Below are 10,240 nucleotides of genomic sequence, written 5' to 3' on the forward strand. Positions count from 1 at the left end.
TATTCACTGTGTACTGTAAATAATTAATAAACAGAAACCTCGATTAAACAGAGCTAAAAGACCAGAAGCGACTGCTCCAATACCCAGCAACCAGAGCAGAACCCAACAGGAGCAAGAACAACTCATCTGCTTTCCTGGCAAGGACTCAGACAATGAAAAGCCATCGACTCTTCATTTTCTCTAGCCCTCCCAACTTCCTTTTCCCCTCCATAAAAGTGTTCTCCTTTCCTTGCTGTGCAGGGACCTGCGTGTTGCTCATCATCATTTGTAGTCCCCAAATTGCAATTCTTTGCTGATTCTGAATAAAACTCCTTTCTGGAGAAATATCTGGCAGTCTATTTCAGGTCAGTATTTTAGTGGCCCGTATGGGAACCGGAGAAGACCCCTGACAGCTCTGGGTCTCATGAGCAAACAGGTGTAATACTCAAAATTGAATCCATTGTCACTATTTTTCTCAGCAACCCTGCAGTTTGAAGTATTCCTTGATCCTCAGTGCAAACGCTTTCCCTTTCTGCATTTAAAGATTTCCAGGTTTTACTTGGGATCTATTTTAAAGTTTCATCTTTCTGGTTAAGGCCCTGTTTTGTATATGAGTATTCATTTAGTCAGTCTCTCTCATCAGGAAGCTTCCATAAGCCACTTATCCTTCTCCATCAGAGCGCAGACAGATGAAAACAACAATCACAGAAAACTAACAAATCTGATCACATTTACCACAGCCTTGTCTAACTCAATGAAACTACGAGCCATGGCACGTAGGGCCACCACAGACGGACAGGTCATGGTGGAGAGGTCTGACAAAACGCGGTCCACTGGAGAAGGGAATGGCAAACCACTTCAGTATTCTTGCCTTGAGAACCCCATGAACAGTATGAAAAGGCAAAGAGATAGGACACTGAAAGATGAACTCCCCAGGCAGATAAGTGCCCAATATGCTACTGGAGATCAGTGGAGAACTAACTCCAGAAAGAATGAAGAGGCAGAGCCAAAGCAAAAACAACACCCAGCTGTGGATGTGACTGGTGATGGAAGCAAAGTCCATTACTGTAAAGAGCAATATTGCATAGGAACCTGGAATGTGAGGGTCCATGAATCAAGGTGAATTGGAAGTGGTCAAAAAGGAGATGGCAAGACTGAACATTGACATTTTAGGAATCAGGGAACTAAAATGGACTGGAATGGGTGAATTTAACTCAGATGACCATTATATCTACTACTGTAGGCAAGAATCCCTTGGAAAAAATAGAATAGCCATCATAGTAAACAAAAGAGTCCAAAATGCAGTACTTGGATGCAATCTCAAAAACGACAGAATGATCTTTGTTTGTTTCCAAGGCAAACCATTCAGTATCACGGTAATCCAAGTCTATGCCGCGGCCATTAATACTGAAGAAACTGAAGTTGAATGGTTCTATGAAGACCTACAAGACCCTCTAGAACTAACACCCAAAAAAGATGTCCTTTTCATTATATGGGGACTGGATGCAAAAGTAGGAAGTCAAGAAACACCTGGAGTAACAGGCAAATTTGGCCTTGGAGTACAGAATGAAGCAGGGCAAAGGCTAATAGAGTTTTGCCAAGAGAATGCTCTGGTCATAGCAAACACCCTCTTCCAACAACACAAGAAACCACTCTACATATGGACATCACCGGACTGTCAACACAGAAATCAGATTGATTATATTCTTTGCAGCCAAAGATGGAGAAGCTCTATACAGTCAGATAAAACAAGACAGGGAGCTGACTGTGGCTCAGATCATGATGAACTCCTATTGCCAAACTCAGACTAAAATTGAAGAAAGTAAGGAAAACCTCAAAACCATTCAGGTGTGACCTAAATCAAATCCTTTATGATTACACTGGAAGTGAGAAATAGATTCAATGGATTAGATCTGATACACGGTGCCTGAAGAACTATGGATAGAGGTTCGTGACATTGTACAGGAAGGAGGCAGGGATCAAGACCATCCCTAAGAAAAAGAAATGCAAAAAGGCAAAATGCTTCTCTGAGGAGGCCTTACAAACAGCTGAGAAAATGAAAGGAGCGAAAGGCAAAGGAAAAAAGGAAAGATAAATGCATTTGAATGCAGAGTTCCAAAGAATAGCAAGGAGAGATAAGAAAGCCTTCCTCAGTGATCAATGTAAAGAAACAGGCAAAAACAATAGAATGGGAAAGATTAGAGATCTCTTCAAGAAAATTAGAGATACCAAAGGAAATTATCATGCCAAAGATGGGCAAAATAAAGGACAGAAACACTATGGACCTACCAGAAGCAGAAGACATTAAGAAGAGGTGTCAAGAAAACGCAGAAAAACTGTACAAAAAAGATCTTCATGACCCATATAATCACAATAGTGTGATCACTCACTTGGAGCCAGACATCCTGGAATGCGAAGTCAAGTGGGCCTTAGAAAGCATCATTATGAAAAAAGTTAGTGGAGGTGATGGAATTCCAGTTGAGCTATTTCAAATCCTAAAAGATGATGCTGTGAAAGTGCTGCACTCAATATTCCAGCAAATTTGGAAAACTCAGCAGTGGCCTCAGGACTGGAAAAGGTCAGTTTTCATTCCAATCCCAAAGAAAGGCAATGCCAAAGAATGCTCAAACTACCGCACAATTGTACTCATCTCATATGCTAGCAAAGTAATGCTCAAAATTCTCCAAGCCAGGCTTCAACAGTACATGAACCGTGAACTTCCAGATGTTCAAGTTGGTTTTAGAAAAGGCAGAGGAACCAGAGATCAGCTTGTCAACATCTATTGGATCATCAAAAAAGCAAGAGAGTTCCAGAAAAATATCTACTTCTGCTTTACAGACTATGCCAAAGCCTTTGACTGTGTGGATCACCACAAACTGTGGGAAATTCTTCATGAGATGGGAATACCAGACCACCTGACCTGCCTCCTCAGAAATCTGTATGTATGCAGGTGTACAAGCAGCAGTTAAAGCTGGACATGGAACAACAGACTGGTTCCAAATCAGGAAAGGAGTACATCAAGGCTGTACATTGTCACCCTGCTTATTTAACTTATATGCAGAGTACATCATGAGAAATGCTGGGCTGGAAGAAGCATGAGCTGGAATCAAGATTGCCGGGAGAAATATCAATAACCTCAGATGTGCAGATGACACCACCCTTATGGCAGAAAGTGAAGAGAAACTAAAAAGCCTCCTGATGGAAGGGAAAGAAGAGAGTGGAAAAAGTTGGCTTAAAACTCAACATTCAGAAAACTAAGATCATGGCATCCAGTCCCATCACTTCATGGCAAATAGATGGGGAAACAATGGAAACAGTGAGAGACTTTATTTTGGGGGCTCCAAAATCACTGCAGATGGTGACTGCAACCATGAAATTAAAAGACACTTGCTCCTTGGAATAAAAGTTGTGACCAGCTTAGACAGCTTATTAAAAAGCAGACATTACTTTACCAACAAATGTCCTTTTTGTCAAAACTATGGTTTTTCCAGTAGTCATGTACAGATGTTGGACTATACATGAGAGTTGGACTATAAAGAAAGCTGAGTGCCAATGAATTGATGCTTTTGAACTGTGGTGTTGGAGGAGACTCTTGAGAGTCCCTTGGACTGCAAGGAGATCCAACCAGTCCATCCTAAAGGAAATCAGTCCTGAATATTCAATGGAAGGGCTGATGCTGAAGCAGAAGCTCCAATTCTTTGGCCACCTGATGTGAAGAACTGACTCATTTGAAAAGACCCTGATGCTCGGAAAGATTGAAGGCAGGAGAAGGGTTCAACAGAGGATAGGATGGTTGGATGGCATCACCAACTCAACAGACATGAGTTTGAGTTGACTCTGGGATTTGGTGATGGACAGGAAGGCCTGGCGTGCTGCAGTCCATGGGGTTGCCAAGAGTCAGACATGGCTGAGTGACTGAACTGAACTGAACTCATTTAGCACTTTGGTCTCATCTTGAGGTCAAACTATTGATATTTCAGCCAAGGTGGTTGAAAATGCTTTTGGCTCATCCTTCAGGAGAAAGCTGCTTCAAATAAAACTGTGGCCATTCAGCCTTCAGCCTATTCCTCAGTAAGGGGCTATCTTCTGGAAACTGGCTGAAAAGCCTCTGGCCTGGCCACTTCTCCAGGACCACGCTGTTTCTTTTGAATTGGCTGATATTCAGACTTGCAAGCTGTTTGACTTGACCTGTAAGCTATTTGAACCATTTGAAAACTGTCTTTTTACATTAGAGAAAAACCTCTGAGAAATGGGTTCCCAGTTATCAAAATATTTTGAGAGTGCCCCCCTACACGATAAATGCAGCCAATATGTCCTTTCCTCCTGCACATTTCTAACTAAAAGGGCCAATCTGACCAAAGGCAATCTAGAGTATCAAAGGCCATCATGGGGAGCTTTTTCAAATCCTCAAATTTAATTTCCTTAAAGCCAAATTGGACTACAACAGCTCAAAATTTTCCAGAATTGAGTGGAATGCTTATTTCAATTGGTATTTTAAGGTTTCCCAATGTAATCAGGAATCTAAAAATTGCCTCTCTGCAAAATGAAATTTTAAGATTAACTGAGGCAAACAATTGATTTAAGAGAAATAAAATGGTTCCTGATGGCACAGGCTCTGCTTCCAGAGCCACCTTGTCTGTCTTCTTTCTGCTGTTCACATCTAGACTCTGCCTCCAGCGCCATCTTCCTTCTTCCCATCTACACTGCCAACACCTTCTTTTCTACTTCAGTTCTGCCATATTAATTCTCTCACCAAACCCCCTTTCTCTGAAATTCTCTTCACTCCCTTTTCCGCTGAACCAATCAGAAACTGTCCCATTAAAATTAAGCCTCCTAGGGGTCTAGAGGCTAAGCCTTTATACTACCTGGACTAAAGCTGAACTGCAAGCCATAGTCAGACTTTCTCAAAGTAACCAAAGATCACAGATTTGCTGCAAAATGCAGCAGAGTCATTCAAACGTAACCGCCTGATTTCTCTGACTTCCATCACCTAATTAATATCATCAGTTCAGTCACTCAGTCCTGTCCGACTCTTTGCGACCCCATGGACTGCAGCACTCCAGGCCTCTCTGTCCATCACCCACTCCCATAGTTTACCCAAACTCATGTCTACTGAGTCGGTGATGCCATCCAGCTATCTCATCCTCTGTCGAACCCTTCTCCTCCCACCTTCAATCTTTCCCAGCATCAGGGTCTTTTCCAATGAGTCAGCTCTTCACATCAGGTGGCCAAAGTATGAAGTTTCAGTATCAGCATCACTCCTTTCAATGAATATTCGGGACTGATTTCCTTTAGGACAGACTGGTTGGATCTCCTTGCAGTCCAAGGAACTCTCAAGAGTCTTCTCCAACACCACAGTTCAAAAGCATCAATTCTTTGGCACTCAGCCTTCTTTATAGTCCAACTCTCACATCCATACATGACTACTGGACAAACCATAGCCTTGACTAGATGGACCTTTGTTGGCAAAGTAATGTCTCTGCTTTTTAATATGTAATCTAGGTTGGTCATAACTTTTCTTCCAAGGAGCAAGCATCTTTTACTTTCATGGCTGCAGTCACCATCTGCAGTGCTTTTTGAGCCCAAGAAAATAAAGTCTGTCACTGTTTCCACTGTTTCTCCATCTATTTGCCATGAAGTGATGGGACTGGATGCCATGATCTTTAGTTTCTGAATGTTGAGCTTTAAGCCAACCTTTTCACTCTCCTCTTTCCCTTTCATCAAGAGGCTGTTTAGTTCTTCGCTTTCTGCCATAAGGGTGGTGTCATCTGCATATCTGAGTTTATTGATATTTCTCCTGGTAATCTTGATTCCAGCTTGTGATTTATCCAGCCTGGCATTTTGCATGATGTACACTGCATAGAAGTTAAATAAGCAGGGTGACAATATAGAGCCTTGTCATACTCCTTTCCCAATTTTGAATTGGTCAGTTGGTACCTCTTCAGTTCTAACTGCTGCTTCTTGATCCGCATACAGGTTTCTCAGGAGGCAGGTAAGGTGATCTGGTATTCCCATCTCTTTAAGAATTTTCCAGTTTGTTGTGATCCACACAGTCAAAGGCTTTCACATAGTCAATGAAGCAGGTGTTTTCTGAATTCTCTTGCTTTCTCTATGATCCAATGAATGTTGGCAATTTGATCTCTGGTTCCTCTGTCTTTTCTAAACTCAGCTTGTACATCTGGAAGTTCTCAGTTCATGTACTGCTGAAGCCTAGCTTGAAGGATTTTGAGCATAACCATGCCAACATGTGAAATGAGCACAATTGTACAGTAGTATGAGGATTCTTTGGCATTGCCTTTCTAGAAATTCCCTGATAGCTCAGTTGGTAAAAACTCTGCCTGCAAAGCAGGAGACCCTGGCTTGATTCCTGGGTTGGGAAGATCCCCTGGAGAAGGGAAAGGCTACCCACTTCAGTATTCTGGCTTGGGTCACAAAGAGTCAGACTCAACTGAGCGACTTTCACTTTCTACTTCTTTGGGATTGGAACGAAAACCAACCTTTTCCAGTCCTGTGGCCACTGCTGAGTTTTCCAAATTTGCTGACATATTGAGTGCAGCACTTTTACAGCATTATGTCTTGGGATTTGAAATAGCTCAGCTGGAATTCTATCAGCTCCACTAGCTTTGTTCATAGTGATGCTTCCTAAGACCCACTTGACTTCACACTCCAGAATGTCTGGCTCTAGGTGAGTGACCACACCATCGTGGTTATCTGTTTGCTAAGGTTTTGTTTTTGATATAGTTCTTCTGTATATTCTTTCCATTTCTTCTTTTTTTATTTTTTAATTTATTTCTAATTAAAGGATAATTGCTTTACAATATTGTGTTGGTTTCTGCTACATATCAACATGAATCAGCCACAGGTATACATATGTCACCTCCCTCTAGAAACTCCCTCCTACCTCCCACACCATCCAACCCCTCTAGGTTGTCACAGAGTTGCTACCTCTTCTTAATCTCTTCTGCTTCTGTTAGGTCCTTACCATTTCTGTCCTTTATCACATTACTATTAATGTTTCTAAATCTCAGATCCACACCTTTTGGAACTCATAAAGTCTCTCCTGAGATAGTCACATGGTGCCCAATGCACCTGACTCCTGCTTCTTTTAACCCACAACTGATAAGAGATAGTCTAATATTGCAAAGGCCTAACTACTTCTATTAAATTTGTCAGGAGATAAAGATGTTAAGCATCACACCTTGCAACCTGGAGGTTTTGTGTATTAGCAAAGATATTTCCAGAAGAACTTTCTTCAATCTTGCTGCAAAGGCTCCTATCAGGTACTGCTAAGTGACCCACATGTCACCAAATTCCAGGAAATAAACTCTTGGATTCGCGTGAAATACATAAAGAAAGCAATGAACTGTGGCTGGAACTGCACGTCATCTGGTGACCTGAAAGTAAAGATTTCCTTGAATTGAAGCAGAAGACGACTGATGGCACAGCTTCCCCAAGACTTTCAGATGGCCTGCTGGAAGTTTGTTGCCAAACTTTGATGATGCTGCAACACTTCAGATGATCTCTAATGTCTACAATCTTGATAACATGCCTCTGTGTGTGCTAAATCACTTCAGTCATGTCCAACTCTGTAAGACCCTATGGAGCCCCCCAGGCTCTCTGTCCATGGGTTTCTCCAGGCAAGAATACTGGAGTGGGTTGCCATGCAACCAGGGGATCTTCCCAACCCAGGGATTGAACCCATGTCTCATGTCATTGACAGGTGAGTTCTTTGCCCCTAGTGCCACCTGGAAAGCTCCTCTTGATAACATATGAACTTTATATAAAAAGTGCCTGAGCATTCACCCTCCTACCTTCCTGTTAATTAAATGTGACCTTAATAAGTCTCCAGTCTGTTCACTTTCCCTCCAACTTGACACATCTTTCTTAACACCAGGAGACAAAAAGCCACTAAAACTTGAAAATCTGACTCTTGATCAGGGATGCCTTCAGAGAAAGATCTTGATCAAAAGGGGAAAATATAAAAACTTAATAAACGGAAACCTCAGTTAAATAGATGAAGGAGATCAGAAGAGGGAGCTCCCAGGTCCTGCAATGATAGCAGAGCTCAACAGGAACAAGAATGACTTTTCTTTTTTCCTGACAAGACTCAGTCAATGAGAAGCCATGGACTTTGTTTATCATAGCCCTCCCAGCTTCCTTCTTCCCCGTCTAAAAGCATTCTCCTTCTCTTGTCATGTAGAGATCTGCATGGCTTGTCATGGTTGCAGTGCCGAAACTGCAACTCTCTGCCAATCCTGATTAAACCCATCTTTGCTGGAAAAATATCTAACAGTCTATTCATTTCAGGTCAACACTGTTTTTAAAAACTTTTTAAAAATAATTAACATACAGGAAAGTACAGAAATCACAGGTGCACAGCTTGGTAAATTTTCACAAACTGAGTACATCCACATAGTCTGTTCCCACAACGTAAAAGCCAGCATATCAGCACCCCCAGATACTCTCCTCATGCTACTTTCTAGTCAATTCTCCCCAACGAGCGCAATCGTTATCCTATTTTCTAGTTTTGCCTGGTTTCGATCTTTACATGAATGGAATCATACAATATTTCCCTTTTCACATCTGGTTACTTTCACTCTTTACTACATTTGTGAGATTCATCCATGTTGTTACATGTTATAATATTCTATTATATACAAAAATAGAATATTTGTATATTTTGTATAGAATATATACAAAAAATGGAATTTACTTATCCATTGTACTATTGATGGGCATTTGGGTAGCTTCTAGTTGGGGCTATTATAAACCATGCTGCTATGAACATTCCAGTAAATGTCCCTTGGTAAATATCTGTACTCATGTCTATTGGATATGTACCCAGAAGTGGAACATCGTGTATGCATAGTGTTCTACTGGTAGATGCTGTCCAGATAGTATGCAAGTACTTCACAGGTATTAACTATTTTAATCCTCATAATAGTCCCCAAAATGTAGATACTATTATTAGCCCCAATAGAAAAAGCAAGAGAGTTTCAGAAAAGCATCTATTTCTGCTTTATTGACTATGCCAAAGCCTTTGACTGTGTGGATCACAATCAACTGTGGAAAATTCTGAAAGAGATGGGAATACCAGACCACCTGATCTGCCTCTTGAGAAGTTTGTATGCAGGTCAGGAAGCAACAGTTAGAACTGGACATGAAACAGCGGACTGGTTCCAAATAGGAAAAGGAGTTCGTCAAGGCTGTATATTGTCACCGTGTTTATTTAACTTATATTCAGAGTACATCATGAGAAACGCTGGGCTGGAAGAAACACAAGCTGGAATCAAGATTGCTGGGAGAAATATCAATAACCTCAGATATGCAGATGACACCATCCTTATGGCAGAAAGTGAAGGGGAACTCAAAAGCCTCTTGATGAAAGTGAAAGCGGAGAGTGAAAAAGTTGGCTTAAAGCTCAACATTCAGAAAACTAAGATCATGGCATCTGGTCCCACCACTTCATAGGAAATAGATGGGGAAACAGTGGAAACAGTGTCAGACTTTATTTTTCTGGGCTCCAAAATCACGGCAGATGGTGACTGCAGCCATGAAATTAAAAGACGCTTACTCCTTGGAAGGAAAGTTATGACCAACCTAGATAGCATATTCAAAAGCAGAGACATTACTTTGCCAACAAAGGTTCGTCTAGTCAAGGCTATGGTTTTTCCTGTGGTCATGTATGGATGTGAAAGTTGGACTGTGAAGAAGGCTGAGCACCGAAGAATTGATGCTTTTGAACTGTGGTGTTGGAGAAGACTCTTGAGAGTCCCTTGGACTGCAAGGAGATCCAACCAGTCCATTCTGAAGGAGATCAGCCCTGGGATTTCTTTGGAAGGAATGATGCTAAAGCTGAAACTCCAGTACTTTGGCCACCTCATGCGAAGAGTTGACTCATTGGAAAAGATTCTGATGCTGGGAGGGATTGGGGGCAGGAGGAGAAGGGGACGACAGAGGATGAGATGGCTGGATGGCATCACTGACTCGATGGACGTGAGTCTCAGTGAACTCTGGGAGTTGGTGATGGACAGGGAGCCCTGGCATGCTACGATTCATGGGGTCGCAAAGAGTCGGACACGACTGAGCGATTGATCTGATCTGATCTGATACAGATGAGGACACAAAGACATAGAGAGATTAAACAGCACAACCAATAAATGAATGAATTTTATTTATAATAAATAGGGTTTAAATTCAAGAGTTTTAGGTCCAGACCCTGAGCTCATAACCTTCAATCTATACTGTTAAGCTGAGATAT

This window comes from Bos javanicus, chromosome 14 (assembly GCF_032452875.1).
Source record: "Bos javanicus breed banteng chromosome 14, ARS-OSU_banteng_1.0, whole genome shotgun sequence".
In the NCBI taxonomy this organism is placed as follows: Eukaryota; Metazoa; Chordata; class Mammalia; order Artiodactyla; family Bovidae; genus Bos; species Bos javanicus.